A 24,295-nucleotide genomic window follows, 5' to 3' on the forward strand; every position below is an offset into this window, starting at 1 on the left:
GCCCCCAGGGTGGCGGAAGAGGCTGAAAATGACCTTTCCACCCCTCCTGGGAGGAGAGGAAGGATGCTTCACTGCAGGATAAGGTAAGTGTGGGGCTGGGGCTGGGGGCTGGGGGGTAGGGGGGCTGGGGTTTGAGCAGTTTAAAAGGCCCTGCCATGGCAGGTCCCTTTAAACTATCAGCTGGCAGGCAGCAGGGGGGATAGTTTAAAGGGACCTGCTGTGGCAGGACCCTGAAAGGGGCAGTTTAAATGGCCATTTCCCTGGGGAAATGGCCATTTAAACTGCCCCTGTAAATATGACCCAACAAACCAGCATGGAAAGGAGCGTCCATGAACCCTGGTTCACGAACCCCAAACTGACCTGGTTCATGTGTTTTTTTGGGGTTGTATTTAGGTTCGTGCCCATCTCTATTCTTAATACAGGGTGGCTGAAAAGTATGTTTCAGAGTAATTTCGATTTGAAGCATATAATGCAAGCTTATCTAGATGATCTGATAGCTTCTTTCATTTTAATTTATTTCGGTGGTTGTTCATACATTTCTCACACTTGTAGTTCAATAATGTTCATTTTATATTTATTCCTTATACTTAGTGGGTAAAGTCTTGCAAAGGACCAGCATCCATATCTTTTGTACAGCTCACATCCCTCTATGGAGCTAGACAAAGCTGGGGTTGAATTCCTACCCATGTATGGAGCTGCCACAAGAAGAACTTGGCATAGACTAACCATGCAGTCCTAAGCAGAGTTACGCCAGTCATTCTTAACACTATTCTTCACAATAGTCTCCCTACACTACTTGTGTTGTGCCCTTCTGTATTCTTGTAACAAAGCAAAAAATTATAGCACGCATTAAATATCAGCCTCAAAATTCAGAAGCACACACAGTGTTTCTCCACATCTCCATCCCCATGTAGTATGCATTATGGAACTCAGAAATTACACTTACGTGGAAAGAGTCTCATTTTTTCTCTTTATGGATTTACTTACTTTTCTGAACATGATAGTAGAGAAAAGGGGTGGGAAGGAAAGTGAAGGATTACATGGAGAATCTTTCAGAACAATGTCCAGAGTTTTATAGTGCTTGCTGTTGGTACTAAAGGTCAGACACTTGGTAAGATTTAATGCTTTTCATCTTCTCTCAAAGAGTGGGGGGAAAGGTGGAAAAAGAAACACAGGGCTAAAAGCCTGGGAATAGAAAAGGCTTGCTGGAATCTATGACTGTTCGAGCAGAATCTGCTACTTTTCATTTGAAAAGAATTTTAACTTCTGCCCCTTGCCCACTGAAAGATGAATGAGAATAAAAAAGAAAGCCAGGAAGAAACAATTACTCAAAAGAATGGAACTTTTCAGAATGTCAAGGCTATCCAAATAAGCATTGTAATTTTGGATTGTGATATTCCTCCTTTAAATACAACAGGAGGGTGTTATTGCAAAAGATTTATGAGTCATTTGGTTAATCCTTCTGTGTATGGGGAAGGGGCTCATATAGATCTCTCAAACAGTAATGCAAAGCACAGTAAAGTTTATATTCATCAAATAGGCTTGATTAAAATAGTCCAGACATGGACACATTGGCAAGGACATTAACCAAAAGGGAGTATTTGAAGCAGCTAAACAAAAAAATATGTTATTAGTGGTGGGTGAACTGACATTGACTCAATTTGGAACTGGTACACATTTCCTTGCTGGATGCTCAAAGAACTTCCTGAGAGTTCTGATAATCTTTCAAGTTCTCTCCCAGCTTCTGTTGTTGGTTCATACTGATGATAACATGTCTAGGCAGTGTGTATGGTTGCTTGAGGACTCTCATTCTCAGCACCAGTGATGGCAGAGAGTATCTTGAAAATAGGACTGGGCCCCCTGCCAAAGTTACCAGGGAACAAGAGATGCTCAAAACAGTTTCTGACCATTATGTTCCCACTCAAAACTGAAGTTGTACATTCCTGAATGTAAAAGCATTTGTGCAGTGCTGTTTACCTTTATATATATATATATATATATATATATATATATATATATATATATAAAGGATCAGAGCTTGCATTATCCACACAAGGAGGGGACCATCATGTAAAACAAAAATCTGTGAGGAATTTCCAGGGTTGTCTCCATGTCAGGATTATTCAATTAAGGTTCTTTTCCAGTGTGACATCACAATAGTACAACAAGAACCTAATAATAATTTTTTTAAAAAAATGGTAGAAACTTTTGAATGGACTAGGAAAACCCTAGGATGATTGATGTTCGGAGGGAGGGGAAAGCGAGATAGGAGGAGTGTCTGAATATGTGTGGACGTTCTCTTAAGATGCATTTGTAAGCATTCTTATGCATTAAAAACTCCTCCATTTCCAAGCAGATAAAATGGCATATGTGCATTCTTGGATAAAGTGTGATAATAATGGGAAAATGACAGGATATGTGTGGCTGGATTACGAGGGTATGTGTACTGATGTGAATAAAACAGTGGAATAGCAATGGTGTGCAGCTACAATAAGGATGTGTAGAAACAGCCATAGTGTCATCAGTCCAGTTTCTCATCATCATATGTGTCAAATGTCACCAACAAGAGACAGAATGTAGGACTGGAGGCTACTCTAATTCCTTTAATTCCATCATCTGTTTAATTCCAACATCTGTTATAAATCTCACTGAGTGCCTTGGATCACTTGCAGGTTCTGCATTGCATATGATCATCTGACATGGTTTGCACTTCATTTTCTTGCATAAAATTTTGTACTTTGTAAAAGAAAATGCAGATTTTGTTGCGAGCAAGGCTGCCAACCACAAGATCCCCATATATGATTAACCTGCCAGAGGCCTGGATAAAATGATCCAGATTAATATCAACATGGGGCCCTCTGAATAGGGTTGCCAGGTCTCCTGGGGCCCAAACCAGGGACAGGGGTATGCGGTGTGTGTGTATGGGTAAAACTTACTGTGTGTGCGCACTCCAGAGCCTTAGTTTTTGCACTAGGAATGATATCATTTCCGGCGTGACAATGAAGTTTCTGAAATGCACAGGAGAGCACTCTGGAGCTCCCATTCTCATTCCCCGCACCTCCCCTCTGCCAGCCAGGTAAGAGGTGACAGGAAGCGGGTGCTGGGAGCAGGGGATCCCCATCTCCAACCAGGGAACTTGGGAACCCTACCTCTGAACTAGCAAGAATGTTCCCTGGATGCTGGCACATGGCAGTAGCCCACCTGCTAGGATATGATACTCTGACAGACTATGCAACTGTGTTGTAGGTAGTATGGACACTATATTAGAGATGGGCATGAAATGGGAAAAAACCAAAATGAGACTTTCGTGTTTCGTCACATTCCATGAATCACAAAACATAAAGTTCCATGAAATTGTCCTGTTTTGCGATATGATTCGTTAGTTTCATGATTCATCAGAACCCTGGGGAACTTCAACAGCCCCCTTCATACTCAGAAAGCCTGGGCTTGGGGGGAGGGCCCCAAAACCACCACACAGACACCTGCCCAGGTGGGAGAGAGACACTAAATAAAACCAAAGGAAAAAACAAGAGTGTGAGCCTCAAAAGAGCAGAGAAAGAATTAAGAGGAAACAAAGACAAGCAAAAAAAAAAATAAGAGAGGCCTCAGTCAAGCTAGGCCCCAGAGCCAGGCAAAGGCCCCAGAGCCAGGCAAAGGAAAAAAAGGCACCCTCCCTCAAAGACCTTCCCAGCAAGGCCAAGAGCTGAAAATAAGAGGCTTTTCGGTCTCTTTTAAACCTGCAGCAGCCAACAGCTCAATTCCGCTCTATCTCACACTCCAAATCCCAGCAACAGGTCCTCCCTCTCCCTCTGTCTACTGGGACTGAAAAGCACGAGGCAGAGAGCTCTGCCTTATATAAGAAATGCTCACATAGAGCAGAACAGGAGGTCTGTGGTTGGCTGACAGACCTACCTAACAGGGTTTGGAGGGATGAGATTGGTGTTCCCATGGTTGCAGAAGGCCTATCTCCTCAGTTGCCTAGGAGATTAACCCCCCTGCTCCTCACTGTATAGGGCAGAATGGAAGTTATTCACTTGGCAAGGAGACCTGCCTATCAAGGTTATGTGGGCTAAGAGTGGGGTTTCCAATGGCAACAAAAGGTCTGCAGACATTCCGGGCCTATGTTGTCTAGGGAATCAATGGATCGGCGCTAGCCTGTCTAGCATCTCGAATCGTTCATGAATCAAACGAATCAGCCAGGTAAGAGGTGCCAGCCTGTCTAGCATCTCGAATCATTCATGAATCAAACGAATCAGGCCAAAAAGTCATGAATTGTGTAAAAATCATGGCACCGCAAAATGCATTTCACAAAACACAAATCAGCCTGATTCATCATGAAATATGATTCGTATACCGATTCGTGCCCATGTCTACTCTATATCATCTAACTTTTGAATTCAGCTATTTTTATGAGGCTTGGAATCTTTTAACTTTTTCTTCACTCCAAAATATAGATGACATGGAGACATTACGTCTTTTATTCAAAGATAATAGTAGACCCATCACTCTTTCAGTTGCAATTTTTTGTGTGCTTGTGATTGATTTTTGCAACTGTTTAAATGTAGTCTAGTTTTTATATTTTAGTAGTCTGCTTAAAACTAGTAAGTTAAGAACAGAATAAGGGGGAGAGGGAGAGAGAGAATAGCCCACCTGCTAGAATGCTCCAAGGAGTACATTGATTAAAAGGCTTTCTTCTACTTGTTTATATCATGATTGGGGAAATTGGAGGGGGCCCGCCATCTGTTATTGTATGTATTTGTGGTGTTTTTTGGTTTTAAATGTAATTTAGATGTTTTAATGTTTATTGAGCATTTTATTGTAACCCGTCCTGAGCCCGTTCACGGGTAGGGCAGGCTAGAAATAGAATAAATAAATAAATAAATAAATAAATAAATAAATAAATAAATAAATTCTTTTGTCTTCAGCCTCCAAAAGCTCCCTCACACCCAAGACTGACTGACTCAGGCTTGCTGGTTAATAATATAAGGCTGCAGATCTTTCTTCCTCATCCAGTATACCCTGGTAATTTAATCTCGTATCTAGGGAAATATTTGCAAGCTACTGCTCAGCTTTTGTTGAACCTGGTCCACCCAGTCCCTGCTCAAGTAACTCAGACACTTAACCTGAAATCAACATGGCTCTTCCCAGGTTCAATTTTTATGTATTTGTTTACTTCATTTATACCCTGCCTTTCCTCCCGATGGATACACAAAGCATCTTACATCATTCTCCTCTCCTCCATTTCTTCCTCACAACAACCCTGTGTGGTAGGTTAAGCTGAAAGTGTCTGACTGACCCAAGGTCTCCTAGCAAGTTTCCATGGCAGAGCGCGGATTTGAACCTGGCTCTTCCAGATATTAGTCTGACACTAACATCTCCATTTCTAACCTCAATCTAATCAATCTCTTGAACTAATATCTATGTGGATCCCAACCTCATCCTTCCCAAGACCTTAAAAGTAGCATCTGAAATCCCTCCAGCCCTGTAGCTAGTTTTGTACCCAAGCCTGCTTTCCCGGCTTTATGGTTTGCTTCCTGGCCTTTTTGCTGAATCATTGAATCCCCTCTTTAGGCCCCCAACTTCTTAGCTGGCTTTGGTTTGGATTTTTCTTTTACCCCAGATCATCTTCCCTTCTGTTCTACTCTGGATCACAGCCCAGCAGCTCTTCTCTTCAAGATAAGACAACACATGATTTTCTTTTCAACCTTCATTTCCCCCTTGGATTCCTCATTTATTACAATAAAGCAACAACTGAGGATAGCATTGCTAGGATTGTGTTACTGCATTGCAACATTGTTTCAGGTTTTTGTTTTCCTTTGCATTTCATCTTTTTAGTCTTGTGGTTTATTAGGGGAGTAAAGATTATTTCTTTTTGAGGAACGGGAATCTCTTTTTTTTTTCTTAATTGGAGTGCTATGCCAAATCAGGCCAGACTGTTCACCCCTAAAATAATTACCCTGGTGACGTGGTCCAACCTTACAAATGTAGAGGACATTTTGTACATTATGGGCCCTATGGGTGTATTGATTTGGGCAACAATTTGGTATGATGAAACTGGACAATACTCAATTTCACCTAAAAACAAAACAAGCAATCAAGATACAAAAAGATTAAGGGGAATATGATTGGCAGCTTATCCCCAGTTCAAAGATTGAGGGGGAAGGAGCGTGTGTGTGTGTGTGAGAAACAGATTGTGAGTTTGGAAGTTGGTTGGCAGGATGTTATTACAATAACAACACATGTACTGGTATGCATACTTTACATACAGGCATTATAAAAACACATCATAAAAACAATTAAAACCAAAACAGAAATACATATTTGAAAGCACAAAAAAGCAATAATTAAAACATAGGGAAAGCTGTGCAAGACCACTTTAAAGTGTCAGTTCAAGTTTATCATGAGAGAAGGGGCTGGATCATGCCATTTATTCTCTATCCCTGGTGGAGGGGAATAGAGTTGGTTACCCAGGTATAATTTTTGCTTGTGCTATAACCTACAGAAACAACAATTTTAAGATCCTCCGAAAATGGAATCCTCCTATGGTATGAATTAATTCTTATGTCCATTTCTCACAGTCTACTTTTGATGTTATTTTCCTTTCAAGTGCCACTTTGGAATGATTATTCATACAAACATTTCTAAATGCATTTTCATCTCCTTCTAAAAGGCATTATGGTTCTTAGAAACTCCTCCTTACACATTATGGAACACACAGGCTGGATCTGTGTGTTGTGTTATGTGTTGTCAAGTCACCTCTGACCTATGGTGATCTGATTAATGAGAGACCTCCTCTCTCCTCTTATCATTTACAGGCTGGGTCTAGGGGCAAAGAAAATTTAATATATGGTTCATTTAATGTTGACCCCATATTTTCAGCCTCATTATAGTAGTCCATATTGGAGGAGAGTCAAACATGAATATGACATTTAGAAAACAATGGCAACATTACACTGTATTATTGAATAAAACTATTGCAAGATAAAAGTAGTAAGTAGCTTATTTCCCACAATTATCATTTAACTTTGTATTGCATAATGAAGAAAAAATGTATTTGTAAGAATGCCCATGGAATCTAATATATTTCTTTCACTTTGAACATGTACAAGACACAATAATACTGTTGGTAAAGCTTAATTAGTTAGAGGCATTAGAGTTTTTTATTTTGTGCATAGTTAATCCCTCCCCCCTATTTTGCAAAATTTCCAGCACTAAAAAATAGAAATAACATATCACAATTGGCCACTTCTTGTTAAGTATCAATGCCTGAATTTCACTGGACATCTCAGTGAAATTATTTTGAGGCTCTCATTTTAAATTCCAGTAGTGGGGTGGATACAGGTGAGTGTAATGCGTTTTTATTTTTTAGCAATTTTCTACCTGCAGTTTCTTCAATCAATTCCCAAACTGTCTTTCAAATTCCTCTGGATTTGAAGAGCCTTCTTGGGCAATCAGACCACAAAGTTCAAAGCTGCATTCTTGTTTGGATTTCTGTACTCTTCTCAGAAGGAACCAGCTGTCCTCAGGGGGATCCTGCTGTCCTAAATGTAGGGATCCTTTAGGTAAGAAATGAGTGAGAGGACCATGTGATTTTTTTGTTTGTTTTACTTCACCAAGCATGTAATGTTTATTATGGAAATAATACGTGACATGTAAGATGAACAAAAGGAGACACACACACTCACACTCAAAAGCATCAAATTCACCCACTCATGTAGGGGCAGGCCAGACCTTCACATGAGGTATTGCAAAATGGAAGACTGTTGTAGTCTGAAGAAAGTTGGTGTGAAGAAAGTTTTTTAAATGGAAGAAAATCTTCTTTTATGATGTACAAGATTATTCCATATGAGGCACTGGAAAAATCCAAGAGAATGAACACTGGGTATCCAGCTGAGGCAGGAGACACAAAGGGTAGTTGATGCACCCGCCTGGTAAACTAAGTAGAATCTTCCAACTTATTTCATAGTCCATGAGCATTATGTAGGGTTTCAAGGTCTTTGTCTGTCTTGGAGAACTCTCCCATTTCAGCTGGATTCAACTAGCTTACCTTGGCTTACCATTTTATGGCCCTTAATGCCTTTAGAGCTGCTCTGGCTTTTAACTTGGTCTTCCACCATAACTTGATATATATTTCTGCTTTTAACCACCAATTAGCACATTTATCCTGTTACATCTTCTTTTCACTCTATTTGCCCTTCTTGCTGTTTCTTCTTACCACCCTCATGATTGTCCAGTTCATTTATTACTGCATCATTTATAATCTCTCAGGAATTTCAGCTTTCAACCTTATCTCACTTTTATACTTCTCACATACTACCTTCTTTTCCAGCACTGCCTTTAGTGATGTTCCCATACACACCTTGAATATATTTTAAACTACAAATCAATATATTGATTAGATAATAATAACAAAGGAGTTAGCCTGCATCTGACGAAGAGAGCTGTGGCTCTCGAAAGCTTATGCTACAATAAAGTTGGTTAGTCTTAAAGGTGCTACTGGTCTCTTTCCTATAATAATAACAAAAATTAATGAATAAGTGGTTACCTTTTAAGCTCTTGCAACTTGCAGTGCTGGCTTAGTGATAATGACAACCATATATGGGTGAAGAGTAGGGTTACCAACCTCCAGATGGGGCTTGAAGATCTCCTGGGATCATAACAATTTACTTTCAGACTACAGAGATCAGTTCCCCTAGAGAAAATGGCAGCTTTGGGGAGTAGACTGAGGTCTCTCCCCTCCCAAGCCTCATCCTCCCCAGTCTCTACCCCTCAAATCTCCAGGAAGCTCCCAACCCAGAGTTGGCAACTTTAGTAAAGAGCGAAGGAGGAATCAGAGTATACGAGTTATTTGCTTTACTCTGGAGCATCAGAGAGCACTACTCTTGACTAGACATGGGCGCGAACAGCATTACGAACAGAAAAAACCCACAAACAGCCTAATCTGCTGTTCTCGAACAAGCTGTCTGTGAATCCCCATCCTAAACAAACAGGTAGTCGTTAAAAGTCTCCTTCATTGCCTTGGGCAGCTGTTCGGCAAGCCAAACAGTCTGGAACATGCTGCAATCAATCCCCTTGGCAACTGGAGACAGGGAGGACTGAACTCTGTCTGAACTCTTTCTGGCTTTCCTTCTGGCTTTAACCCTTCAAAGTACTTCTAGCAGAGAGTCCCGTTTTTGCTACTGTGAAGAGACAATGACAGCCAACAGGGAGACTCGTGGATCATGTCTTTCCTGGGGTGCAATCTCTCTGAAACTTGGGGGGTCTTCAGAGGATAATGAGGACTATGTCCCCTGCAAATTTGGTGGGTATTGGACTTTGGGAAGGTCAGTTTTGTAACCCCTTAAACTAGCTGCCAGCAGACACTGCTGTTTTTGCCAGGACAGGGCCCTTTAAACTATCAGCTCCCCCTGCTGCCTGCCAGCTGATAGTTTAAAGGGATCTTTAAAGGGCCAAGTAAGTGGGTTTGAGGGGAGGGAGGCTAAGTGGGGGGGTTGGGGTGGTGGTTCTGGTCCCCACAAACAATGAACAACGAGCATGTCTGGGAACAGTTCATGTTCATCCATGTTCGTTGTTCATTGTTCGTGGATGGCAATGCAACACAGGGTGTTTGGGGTTTTTTTCATTCGAGCCCATGTCTACTCTTGACTGGGAACAATGCTGTTGTTCTTGGAAGAGATTAGTGACATTTGGTAGATTAATTGGCCTAAATGAAATTCAATTTATGGCCAAATATTTGAGCTAGTCTAGCAAATCAAACTGAAGTCTAGCAGCACCTTAAAAACTAACACAATTTATCCTAGCTTTCCTGAGCCAGAGCTGACTTTGTCGGATGCACAAAGTGTACATCCATAGGAAATATATTTATACATAAAATTATGAGCAGTGCAAATATATCTCCTACAGATGTACATGCTATGCATCCGTTGAAGGGAATGTGACTTGTGATAACATATGCTGAAATAAATTCAGTTAGTATTTATGGCACTACTTGACTTCTGTTTGATTTTGCATCTGACTGTTATCACATTTGGGGAAATTGTGCATAGTAGCATAAATATCAGAAGTGGAAAGCATTTGCATTTGCACTGAGGAATAAATCAGAAGATGTGCCCTTATTCATCGTATGTTGGGAGTGAGATCACATATGCCTGATCCTGCATCTAGCTCAGTGGATGCGCTTCCCATTCTGGGCAGGTAATTTTCTACATATAAATTGACATCCATTACTGAATTTACCCCACACTTCTTGTACAACAGCACCAACTGAAGCATTTTGCATGTGCAAAGTTCCTATCACCTAGTGAAAAGTGATCATTGGATCAGAGCTACTGACAATTATGAAGATAATTCTACAAGTCGATGGAGTTCACATATGTAAAACAACTGTATACATCTGAATGGATATAGATCTCAGGACTGTAATGCTAGTCTATTGGGGAGAGAAGAAGAATATTTTCAACCAGATTAATTATAATGTTTTGATTGTGAAATTTTAGATATATATTTAAATACATTAGTTTTTAGAACACCCATCTAGATTTATTAGACAGTAAAGCCAATCTGGCCAGGTATCCTTTTAATGGTTTGTGTCAGCCCCACAGCAGCGACAAAAAAGGAGGAAGTGAGAAAGAGGGGAAAACATTTCCAGATGAACACCAGAGAGCTTTCTGTGGCTGTTGGCAGATGCACAAAGGCATTGTTTTGCAGATATTATTCTTGATAGCTTTGATATACAGCCTGGTTTGTTGAGGCCAATGGGATATTGTCTTCCTTACAAATCTCATCGTGCCAGCAGTGTTGCTTCTATAGGGTGTCTTATCAGCTCCAACCAGAGCCCGCCACACTCACACTTGCCTTCATAGCCTGAGAGGAAAATAAATTGTACCTAAGATGTTATTAAGAAAGAATTATTGTGAGTGAGACGCATGACATTATGAGAAAGCATGGTGCTTTGCTGACAAAATATTGCTCTCTTTTTAAAAAATTCTCTAGCTTTAGTAGATGCCAAGTGTTGCTGGTGAGGTGCTGCTCTGTTTCAGGAAGTATTCTCATAATTTTTCCTTGTAATTTAATATTACATTTGGAGAGGAGTATTATTGAATGTTCAGGCCTTCTCTTTCTTGTACTTGTGTAGGCTATTTAAGATTATGTGTATGTTCCACAGTAGAGGAGAGAGAAAGATGCTTTAATGGAATTTCATATAACCAGGAGCTTCGCAGTACTATTCGGAGTCAGACTTAGCCCTCCCAACCTGGCAAGCCCATCATCCAGCCACCAAGGCCCTCTTACACTCCGCAATTCACCTCTAAGCCATAGGTGGGAAACCCTTGGCCACCACAAGCAACCAGCAGATGATGTCCATGGAAGGGCAGATAACCACTTCCCACCAGCATACGCGGAGCCAGCTCCAACACACCTTAGGTGGACAGTCCCATCATGAGGCAGCCTTGTGGCCAGCTCATGAGGCCTCCTAGAGGCTGGCTCACAAGGCCTCCATATGGCAGAAGAAGCAGAGCCATGCTTGTAGCAGGCCCTGTGCTAAGGAGGGGGAACAGCCCAATACTGGCTGCATCAAGACTCCACTACACACAGAAGCTGGACAGCCTGGACAGGGCAAGGTAAGCCCCAATGCCCAACCCACCTCTGCTCATGGCTTTGGCAGCTGGGAGCCAGAATGGGTCAGGTCAGAAGAGGGAATTTCCACAGATGATGCTTCAGCCAAAGGTTGCTGGTCCCCTGGTGTGGGTGGGGGATTCCCCACTCCCAGACTCCCCCCCCCCCACAACTCTCCTGGCTGGCATGGGAAAAGGCATGGGAATGGGCCTCCCCAGGTGCACTCCTGGCATGCTACGATGATGTCACTCCCAGGAGTAATGCCATTGTGCAGCACTGGGAGTGCTCCTGGACTTTGCACCAGACTAATTCAGCCTGTTTGGGGTCCCAAATCAGCCTGGCATGAAACCTGGGAGCACTCCTGGGGACTGCGCAATGACCTCTCTCCTGGAAGGGATGTCATCACACCACACTGGGAGCATATGAACACGTGAAAATATCCTAAGGGTATGTGCCAGGTCCCCCTTCCTGCCAGTAAGATAAGGGGACTTGGCAACCCTACTTCATTTCTTGGCCTGCATATTGGCTCAGACCTTGTGGGCAGGGATAGGGAGGTGGGACTGAAGGAAGGAACTATTAAGATTTTGTTTCTAGTTTTGTAATACTTTTATGGTAGCAGCAGTGTTACTTAGTCAGAAGCGTTTAACCTCAAACATGCATTAATTAGTCTTTAGACAAATCATAGAAAGATATAACTTAAAGTTTTAATGAGGTAGATTCCATCCATAGCAATATCTTGGAGAAGAAAGAAAGAGTCCTAATCTAAAGAGTCACTTTCCCTATAATTAAACCACAGCCTGAAATAGGCAGCGAGGCTGACAGATGCAGGTCTGTGGACAAGGCCATCATGGCAGTAGCTCAGAGGGATCACATCCTCCCCCTGTAAGACCATGAGGCAAGAGAAAGATCTCACAAGAGGCACAGAGACAAGACGAGGAGTCAGGAGGTGTTCTCACCTTAGACAAAAGAGTAGCAGCTTACTTGGCTAGAGTTACACATACATACAAAGAGACATACAGTGTCCCCCAATGTCCAAGGCATGCTGAGTCGCCTATTCCAAAAACCCCTTTCGTTTCAGTGTGCTGTCAGCATTCACAATGTTCAGGTCATTTTGTAGACCTTGGTACTTGTCTCTAGGCAGCGTCTTGGTGAAGATGTCTGCTGTCATTTCTTCAATGGGACAGTAGTGCAGCTTGACAGCTCCTTGTCCTTGAAGTTCCCATATGTACTGCTGTTGCATCCCAATGTGCCTTGTGCATCTGGCATTTCCTTCTAAAAGAGAAAGAGCTATACAACTCTCGTTTATCCTCTAGCATTTTAACTGGTAAAGGTTCTACAATGCCAAAATCCTTACGTAACATTAAAAGCATCTGTAAATCTCTGCATACTTCTGAAGCTGATATGAGTTCTGCTTCAGTAGATGAATGAGCAACAATTCCTTGTTTACAACCAGGAATCAAAATTCTCTCCTGAAAGTCTTTCCAAAACTGCTTGCCTTTTCGACATCTTCAAGAAATTCTAAAATATTTATCTAGAAAACTTTTATTTTCCCTTTTAAAATTTTAGTTTCTGTATGCCATGCTGAAATCAATCAAAAAGGTGTAAAAAGAGAGCTTCTCTGCACATTGGAACCTGAGAGGGGCTGTTAAGCTACTCAGCTAGTTTCTTTAGTTCCTTTGTAAATTTGCCTGTTAGAGAAATCAAGGGTAATTGAGCACTTTTGTTCCCTTACCGAAGGCTGTAAGGTCAGGTAGAATGAAGGGAAAAAAAACTTTGCAATTTTAAACTCTTAAGGTTTAAATTCTTAACTTCTTAGATTCAAATCTGGGTCTCATAACCCTATTAGGATTTTGTTTCTAGTTTTGTGATACCTTTATGGTAGCAGCAAAGTTACTTAGCCAGAAGCTTTTAACCCCAAACTTGTATCAATTAGTCTTCAGACAAATCATAGAAAGATATAACTTACAGTTTTATTGAGGTAGATTCCATCCATAGCAATATCTTGGAGAAGAAAAAGTCCTAATCTAAAGAGTCACTTTCCCTATAATTAACCATGGCCTGAAATAGGCAGCGAGGCTGAAAGGTGCGGGTCTATGCCCAAGGCTTTCATGATGGGATCTCTGAGGGATCACATCCTTCCCCTGGAAGATCATGAGGCAAGAGAGAGATCTCCCAAGAGGCATAGAGACAAGAGGAAGAGTCAGGAGGCGTTCCCACCTTAGACAAAAGAATAGCTGCTTACTTGGCTAGAGTTACACATACATACGGAGAGACATGCAGTGCCCCCCAATGTCCAAGGCATGCTGAGTCACCTATTCCAATAGGAACAAAAATAGGGCTCTGAATGCAAAGCAGGGAGGAGTGTTAGCAGAGTAGTAGGAGAGGCTGAGGGCAAGAGAGAAAGGGAGAGCATGAAGCTGCCTTCTGAAAGATCAACAAGAGCTACAATTGAAGCAACACTTCACTCTCCCATTTCTGAGGCCTGTAGGGAGCCCCCTAGAGGGGGAAGCCAGAATGAGAGATGGCCAGAAGCTATACCCTGCCCAACCTGAGGGTTTACAATATGAAACAACAATAAAAACGTTATGTAAAAATTTATTAAGAAAAACAGATAAATTTTTCTAGCCCGCCCACACAAAAAGCAATTTGTAAATAAACTATGTTTATATATTTCTGCATTTTTATTAACGTGTTGGAACTGTTTAGAGCATGGCATTCCTGTAATTCTCAGTTAAAATGGAAACAGAACAATTTTGTTCCATAACATACCTTATACAGCCTTGGAATAGATCTGAAGAGAACAAATGAAGGCATAATCATGAATAGAGATGGGCACGATCCGCATTACAAACGTAAAAAACCCACGAAAATGGCGATTGCGCGATCATGACCCGGCGGATTGTGATCGTCCACGGCCAACGATCCAGCGGTCGGGAGAGGCCTGGATCGTGGCGTTCGGGCTCAATTCGGGGATCCAGACACTCAGGCGCCAGCAATCTATTCCCCTGGCAACGGAGCCAGGGGAATGCCTGAGCTCTGTTTGCCTTCCTGTCGTCCTGGAAACCCGAATGGAAGCCCAGCTTTCCTCGATCAGCAGGGCTTCCTTCCAACCATGGAGCAGCAAAGCAGTCACAAGTTGGGAGAAGACACCCAGGGGAGGGAGGGACAAGGGGGTGTTCTGTAGCCATGGGCACTCCCTGCAAACCCTGATAGGCAGCTCTGATGGCCAAACACAGACCTCCTGTGTTGCTGAATGGTACCCATGCTTATAAATAGCCATGAGCTCCCAGGCTGGGTTTCACGATCCACGATCCGGGTTCGGGAATGGGACATGTTCGTTTCTGTTCGGGAATTCTGCACCGAACCACGATCCTCTGGTTCTGTAATTTTTTTTGGTTCGTGCCCATGTCTAATCACGAAGCAGTATCGTTTCAACTGGTTCTACACAGTGACTGAGGACAATCCACTTTTCAAGGAGTTTCCAATGACTATTTAGATCTGCACAGAACGACATCCACAAGAATGATTCACAGTGCAAATCTATGAAGAGTTACTCCAGTCTAAGCCCATTGAAATCTGTTTAGGATTGCACCGCCAGTGTACCAACTCCACTGACAAGGACATCAGAAGCATATCATAAGCACATTTATTCAGTGAGCCCTTCTGTAACAAATGTGCTTAGCACTGAAAGCCAAGTAAACCTGGGTTATTTGCACCAGTTAAAAAGTGTTTTTATTATTATTTCTTTATTTACACAGAATTACTTCCATCTAAACCCTTTAAAGTAAAAACATACCCTGCCTGCTAACTTTTTATTTAAGATAGGTTTTTAAAAAGGTTTTATGAATTTGCCCTTCATCGGACATACCAATCATTACATTGGTTTACTATAATCACAGGCTTGATTCCTACCAGCTTTTAAGTTTGATCTTACCCAGTTCCCCTTTTTGCTAAAACCCTTGTCCTGTTGGGCTTTTGTTAACATAGAAACATGGAAATATAAAGCTAGAAGGTACCTCAATGGTCATCTAGTCTTACCCCCCTGCACAATGCAGGGAATTCACAGCTATCTCCCTCCTTCACCTCACCAAGTGCCCAGAGGAAGACAAAAAACCTCCAGGATCCCTGGCTACTCTGGCCTGGAGGAAAATTCATTCCTGACCCCAAAGTGGTGATGGCATTATCCTGGGCAAGTAAGAAAGGGCCACAAGAGCCTAGTACCAGCTCATCCCTTCATGCCCTCCCTCTCCCAATCTGCATAATTCATACTGAGTCATATAATCATCATGGCTGTCAGGTGGTCATCTCACTTCTTCTTAAATACCTCCAAGGAAGGAGACCCACTACCTCTAAAGGAAGCCTGTTCCACTGAGGAACTGCTCTAACTGTTAGGAAGTTCTTCCTAACATTTAGTTGAAAACTCTTTTGCTTAATTTTTAAGCTCCTGGTTCTGGTCCAATCCTCTAGGACACAGAAAACAACGCTGACCTGTCAACTATGTGACAGCCCTTCAAATACTTGAAGAGGCCTATCATATCACCTCTCAGTTGTCTCTTCTTCAGGCTAAACTTACCCAGCTCTTTCAACCTTTCTTCATAGGACTTGGTCTCCAGACCCCTTACCATCTTTGTTGCCCTCCTTTGGGCATGTTCACATGTTTGGACATGGATATGGTCTCATGTCTCTTGGAACAGCCTTTTCAGCCTCTCTCCTTTCTGCTTTCATCAGAAGAAAAGCTAGTAGGCTCTAACCCATATTTATTATTATTGAATGAAGGCTGAATGAAGTAGACAGTATTGACCTTGACAAACCTTTGGTCTGATTCAGTATAAGGTAGCTTCATGAATTCATGTGTGCGTACTGGAAAAATGGCACAAGGGTAAAGGGTACACCTCCATTGCTTACATTCCACTTTACTTTGTAGCCCTTCCATAACTGCAGTTTGTTACTATCAACTCATCAATGACAAACTATGCCCAACTGAGCACCATGCGTAGTTTGGCCCTAGGATACTAAAATACAAGGTGAAAAAAGACAAGTGTAGAAGGAGAGAAAGAACACAAAAATAATTGCGAATGGTACCACTGGACTTCTTGCATGAAGCAATAGAATTTAAAGATCAAGGCCAAAGCCTGAAACAGTATGAAAGTTAATGTTGTTAATAGAAATGTCTGTATTTAGTGCACTGCTCCACTGCCCTGGGAGCATAATGTGATTTTCAGCTAGGTTTATGTTTTTGTTGAGCAGGTATTTTTTTTCTTGGTTATTACGCTGTTTCACTGTATGAACACATTTCTTTGCATAATTTATATTTCATAGAGGCAAGAACCTCCATTTTGAAGAGACCATATGGAGAGCTCCATGAGTGCCCTGGGAGCCAGAAGTAGTGCTGTGATTAACTGGGTTTTCGGTTATTTGTTGAGAGAATGAAAAGAGCGATGAAATAAAAAGCGTTACATGACTGTTTCTGTGTCCTTGCTGCTGTCCTTTGTTGGTAATGCTGCAAAATAAGAGGGTTTAGAAACTGTAAAGGAAATCAAGGAACCAGTCATTGCATCAAAAAGCAGAAACAAAGAGAAAGGAAGATAGCTCGATACTAGCAACCTGAAGGGTAGGAAATAAAAAGGAAGAAAATCGACAAGTCTGTCAGAAGATCATAACAAAACAGCTTTCAAGAAGAATCAGATTCATCTTCAGGCCAGTCGACACAAACACGAATTTGATATGCTTAAAGTGGAATCCTATACAGAGTTATTCCAGTCTGAGCCCATCAAAATCAGTGACCTTAGACGGGGGTAACTCTGTACAGCATTGTGTTACGTCATATACAGGGCTTTTTTTCTGGGAAAAGAGGTGGTGGAACTCAGTGGGTTGCCCTCAGAGAAAATGGTCACATGGCTGGTGGCCCCGCCCCCTGATCTCCAGACAGAGGGGAGTTTAGATTGCTCTCCGCGCCACTGCGTGGCGTGGAGGGCAATCTCAACTCCCCTCTGTCTGGAGATCAGGGGGCGGGGCCACCAGCCATGTGACCATTTTCAAGAGGTTCTGGAACTCCGTTCCCCCGCATTCCCCCTGAAAAAAAGCCCTGGTCATATATAATGGGGGGGGGGGAATAAAGAAACAGGTTGGGGAAAGCTGGCATAGGTGGCTTTAGGATCATGCCCTACTTGTATTCTCTCAGTCCTGGCAAAAGCTACAATTCTGACATAAGATTGCCAACTCTTTTTCTGACAGGCCTTTTTTGCCTTTAACAACAGAGGGGACAAACAAACAAACAAAAACAAAATACCAGAAAGGATAGCTTTCTCCTGGCGTTCAGACACAGTGAAGCCTCATTTGCATCGACTGAAAGGTGATTTTTCATGTATTTATAAGTGGGTTTGCTATTTCTGCAGGCTTCAAAAGTCTCTCTTACTTTGATAATGTAATAAAAATTCTGTACAAGGTTGTGCTATTTGGTGGCACTTGTGACCTTGACTAAGGCACTTAACTACTCTCCTTGAAACATTATAAAGTCAATATTTACATATAACCAACTACTCTGAGTGGTGCTATTTGAAAGGGTAAAGATGTAAACTCTGATGATGAGAGAATTTGGTATAAATGTAATACACATGGCAACAATAATGGCATGTGCAGATGAGCTAGAATGAATCTACAGGATTCTGAAGAGCTACCATTGTGCAGATGGTTATATTACTGTCAACATAATACGGCCGGTTCAGTGTTGGATTTGGACGTAAAAATCTCTTACAGAAATTCACTATGGATGGCCTCCATTCTGTCATTCAGTCTGAGGGTTGTTAAGATCAATAAAAACAGTAAAGCACTTTTATACACCTAACTGTGCAATAGAAACAACTCTGCTATAGTTGTTTCACATTTGCATTTCATGTGCATTTTTTTAACCTTCCAGTATGACGTCTCACAGATGTGACCAATCTGAATTTTTAAAACTAAATCATGTTTCTCATCCAGTGAGAAACACAAACATGGTGCATTGCTATCTTCTGCCTGCAGTGTCCTTTGAATGATGTGAACTAAACAACCATCAAAAATTCATTCAGTGAAATATCAGTTCTAAATTTTCGGCTCCTTAGCAAGATGCAGCCCAAGAGACATGGCCATGAGGGCGGATATGGAGGCTTCTGCTCATAGCTGCCATTGCTTCTTGCCTATTTGGCTGGGTAAATGAACAGCTGACACCTCTAGGAGCTACTGCTGCCTGTCATTTACCTGCACTCACCCTTTGGTGTCCACCTGCTGCTCCTTGTAACCATCACTGCCAGTTTTGTGTAATGGTTAAGAGTGCCAGAACTCTAATCTGGAGAACTGCGTTTGATTCCCCACTCCTCCACTTGTAGCCAGCTGGGTGACCTTGGGTCAGTCAGTCAGTACCTTTTATTGGCATTCATTAATAATAATAATAAACAATTAATGCCAAGAAAGATCCAGAGGAGTTAGCCGTGTTAGTCTGTAGTAGCAAAATCGAAAAGAGTCCAGTAGCACCTTTAAGACTAACCAACTTTACTGTAGCATAAGCTTTCGAGAATCACAGTTCTCTTCTTCAGATGCATGGAGGGTAAGAAGAAACTGGTCAGATATATAGGTGGAGAGGGGAGGGGAGAAAGACAAATCAAAGGATAAAACAAGATCAGCCAGGAGTAGAATTAACCATATACTCCCTGATCCACATAGCAATTGAGAGATACAGTGCAACTGTATGTGTGATATAGGGACACTGGTCTGATAATAACAAAAAGACTAAATTTCCATCAGATTGACCCTGTTGGTTAAACAATAGGGGACTAATCAAGGAATCCAGCACATGGACACAGTGAAATAGAACATGAGTTACTGATTCAGGGTGCTTCAATCCACAACGACAGAGTCTTTTAAGATAGGGAATATTTGTAAATCTCCCAAACAAAATTTCAGAGGGTAAAGTGTTAAAATATGTGAGCATAAAGTCTTGGCGTAATCGAGGGGAAGTCAGCAGTGAAAAGTAGGCAGCAGGAGTTCCGTACTTAGGGATAATTCTGAGCTCCAGTGGGAACAGGTCTTCTGTGCAAGAGAACCTTGGGTCAGTCACAGCTCTTCTAGAGCTCTCTCAGCCCCACTCATCTCACAGGGTAATTGTTATGAGGAAAAATAACATACTTTGTAAACCACTCTGAGTGGATGCTAAGTTGTCCTGAAGGGCGGTATATAAATCGAATGTTGTTGTTATTATTCTTATTTCTCAGGCAGATAAATGAATTGTGGACAGCAACAAGCAACAGCTACTGCTGCCTTCCCTCTATGTGCCAGAGAAGGAGGGAAGGAAGAGGAGGAGCCATGGCCTCCACCTGTAGTGGTGGCTTGCAGCAAAGGAAGGAGGAGGGGTTGGCAGTAGAGATGGGCATGAACTGGGAAAATGGCAGTTCATGGCGGTTTGGGGTTCGTCATGATGCACGATTTATGAATCAACATAAAATTGCCTGGTTCGTGAACCAGTTCATTTGGTTCATGGTTCATCATTTTAGAAGGCCATAGAAGGGCCCCCTTGGCATTCAGAGATGCCAAACTCACAAGGAGTCTTCATCAGGCTCTCCTCAAGCCACCCTCCAAGTTGGGCAAAGATTGGATTTTGGATGTCCAAGTTATAGACCCACAAAGCGGACGCCCCCAAGAAAGTTCCATTAAATATAATGGGGGCCACGAATGCCAATTGACTTGCATTGCCTCCATTGAAATACATTGCAGCACCAAAAAGTTGCAATGAACACAAGGGGTGGAGTTAGAGAATCTTCCTCTGAGAATGGAATGACAGCCCCCAGAGTGGAATGACCATCCCTGAGACCAGCTAAACTGCTCTGGGGTTGGAATGGGGACAGAAGAACTCTTCGAGGGAACAGTCAAGGAGATGTTCTTGGGAGACAAGAATATTCTTTTAAAGGATTGGAGGAGAGAGACAATCTATGAGAGGAGGTTAATCTTGGGGGGAAGGAGTAGATGTTCTTTGGGGACACAAGAATAATCTTGTACAGGAAAGGACAGAGGCAATCCATGAGGGGAGGTTAATCCTGGGGGGAAGGAGACCTTGGGGGAACAGAAATCTTCCCAACGGGGCAGGTGAGGGATGGGGAGCCTGGAAGCCAGAAAGGAAAAGCCTTTTTATGTGGAAACAGACCCTGGGTAGAAGTTGCCACAACAGCCAGAATCCATTTCCCCAATGGGGTGGCCGAGAGGGAAGCCTTCCACCAGCGGAATCCATCTCTGCAACCCATGGGGAAGGAGGTTAAAATTCCCCTTGTTGGGGGGTGCATTGACATCTGGCAAGGACTATGAGTCCTCACAGGAACCCACTAGGCTTGGCCCCTAAGCCTGGCAGTGGCACAGAAACAGGTGTTTCAGAGTCCGGAAGCACCAGAAATCCAATAGCAGTTCCTCCCTGTCTAATTGCCCTCTGGAAACTGAAACCACTTGCCTGAGAGCTGGGGAGTTATATTCCTTCTGCTCTCATAGAGCAGAATGAGAGTTCTCTGGTTGGCAGCCAGAGCTGCCTATCAAGCTTTGGAGGACTGACATTGGTGTCCCCAGGGCTGTAGAAGGTCTGCAGAAGTCCACCCCCCCACGCTGCCTAGGGAATAGATTGATCGGTGCCAGGCTGTCTGCAGTAATAAACCAAAAAACGAACCAAATTATTCACCCTAAAAACCATAGCGGTCTGTTGCAATTTGTCAGAATTGCGCTCTGATGAACTGCTGGTTTGCAAACTGAAAAATGGCCAAGTTCCTGATGAACTTTGGTTTGTATTTCAGTTCATGCCCATTCCTAGTTGGCAGCCTTCTTAGGAAGCTTTTTTCTCCCCCTAAAACTTGGGGACGATGAATGAAGTTAATGGGCAATAGGTTCATGACAGACCAAAAGAAATGATTTTTTGCTCAAAATTGAGGAATTCATTGCCAGTGAATATTATTACTGGCCATGAGTATAGATGGCTTTAAAAGAGGATTAGATGATTCAGGAAAGACCGTTTCCTCAATGACTGCTCCCTTGTATTGACTAAAGAGAACTTCTACATCCAGAGGAGCTTTCTACACCAGCAGCAGAAGGCAACAACAAGGGAAGGCCTTGGCCTCTATGTCCATCTCGGAATGCTTCATTTGTCGGAACTTCTCTTAGGTGAATCGAATCTGTGTCAGCAGCAAGTTGTTGAAACTCAAAATAATTGCCTGTAGGAAAATCTATTTTTATTTCACAGCCTTTGAAGCTTAAGTCACTGCTTTTGTTGGTCAAACTCTTCTTTGAAAATGATTATGTGACTTGACGCTTTCAAATGAAACAAGCAGACACCGAACACATCTATAAGCTCCAGTATCTGAAAAACAACACAAGAAATTGATCTTCAGTGTCATAAAACCTGGAATTAATTTATCTGTGGTAGTAGAAGAGAAATCTTTATTTTCTCACTCAGCTCAAAGCATACTTTCCTTATAAACTGTGCCAGGGATAGCAAAAACTGGTAATTTCAGAGATTTGGAAATAAGTATCATGTGATAAAATTTAAGTCAGCACCTGAATCACTCTACGTTGATCTTTGATATGTTGCAGTTTATTATTGCTTGTTGAAAGGAAATATGGGAATCTGCTCTGTGGAGTTTTCCATGAAACCAAAGCCATTCAAAGATGCTCTGTTGGACTTGGCTCTATTTGAAATCACATGGCTTGAATCTATGGAAAGGCAGAAACCAGCCTAAAAAATCCATTGCCCCCTGAGTCTGTTCTCTACTGAAATCTTCCATGCCCTTCTCTGAAGCACACAGACAGGGTTCAAGTACAGGGGAGGGATGAGTTCATTTTTTCAGGAATGATTCCCAAGGGCTCAACACAGGCTGCAAGCAAACCCATTGTCATGATATGGTCTCTATGCAATTTCCAAAGATTTTCCTTCATAGTTCTTGAGACTAAACATATGGAATGAGATTGTGTGCTGTCCGGGGAGGGGGCATGTTATAAATTTGTATCAGGAGGACTAAAGAAATGATACTTGGGCTCTGCAGTAGTTGAGTTGGCCAGGGCAGACTAGGAGACCAAACTGACCCTAGAAAGGGCTACACCCCCCTCCACATCATGACCCCTGAGGATCATGATGTGGAGGGGCCTGAGGGAGGCCCAGCCCAGATGAGTTATGTGCAGTGCTTGGCATGGCTGTGGCATCACTGCTGCGCTGGGCTGGGCTGGGCTGGGCTGGGCAGCCGAGGTGGCTGCCCCTCTCTGGGCAAGTCGTACAGCTGCAAAACTTGCCTGGGCAAGCAGCCTGGGGGCCTCCTGCCACCTGTTTGGAGCTTGTGATTGGCTGGTCTGGTCTTCTCACCCCCTCATCTTTGTTCTGATCTTCTCTGTTCCCTATCAAGCCCCACATCTATATAGAAGCAATATATCTCTAAATAGTAGATGTTGAAAACAAATGTGGTTAAACAACTGACATGTTTATTCTTAGAGTGCTTTTATGCACTGCACTAAAACCAATTTCTATATTTGAGACTCTCCAATGCAAATAATAAATCTACACTGGCTGATCTGTAAAGGTGACTGTAAAAGATTGCTGTCTTTCATTCTTTCTCTCTCTCACACACAATAGCATTCAAACATGCACAGAAATAGTGCAAGTGATTTTCAAAGGTACTGTTAGTGTATTCTTTTGAAATACTGCAGGAGCCAGTCACTGGCTGCTTCCACTCAGAGGTTTTGTTTCAGTTTGGCATCCAAACTAGAGTTGGAGAGTTTTTTGGATATGACATTATTCTGTTTTCATCCTGCTTTGATGTTTGCCCATTTTTGTTGTAGTTTTTGTGCGGGGGAGAGGAAATAAGAAGAAAGGCAGCTGGGAAATTTCCCCTTATATTTTCACAATGAAAAGGGATAAAGAGTTACATTTTTTAAAAAAATTGAAACTTGAGAATTCAGTGAAACAAGTAAATTATATCAATAGATTGTGATAATGCTATAGCAATGTCAATTTCTGATTTAAAAATGCTTGAAAAAGCCCTCCAAGGAGGGGGAAACAGTTACCATCAGTGACACAGGCAAGGAAAGTACTTTGCTTCTGCAGTGGCCATGAAAGCTACACAGAGAACTGTTGCCATTTGGAAGCAGCCACTATGTGTGTTTCGCTGAATGCCAGAATTCATACAACACTTATGCTTGGATCCTGCTTAGATGTCCATAGGTGCAAGGGGAGTATGCGTGAATTGCGCTGATTCCTTCCCTCCTCTGGCAGCCTAAAATATACCCCATAAATACACCTGCTCTTGTGAAGTCAGAGGTCTACTGTGGGAGGGGGGATCAGTGAAAATTGCACCCATGAAAACCTTCGTGGGCTCCAAGTGACATTCTTGTGCATCAAAAACACATGGCCATTTATATAACTTTTTGTTCATGTACCTGTGTGCACACACATAATCCAAGGAAAGAAGCTGATGAAACAAAATGTTGCTCTCTTCAAGCTGACTTCTGGCTTCTTTTAAACATCACTGTACCTAGCAACAGTTGCCAGGCAAAACAAGCTTCCCACACCAATGACTGGCCGATGTTCAAGTAGCTGTGCACCCCTTTGGGGATATTATTTATAGGCGACAAATATTTTGCAGAAGTCCAGGCAGCTGAGAAGAATTGTAGTGAGTGATTTCATTTAGAA

This window comes from Eublepharis macularius, chromosome 11 (genome assembly GCF_028583425.1).
Source record: "Eublepharis macularius isolate TG4126 chromosome 11, MPM_Emac_v1.0, whole genome shotgun sequence".
In the NCBI taxonomy this organism is placed as follows: domain Eukaryota; kingdom Metazoa; phylum Chordata; class Lepidosauria; order Squamata; family Eublepharidae; genus Eublepharis; species Eublepharis macularius.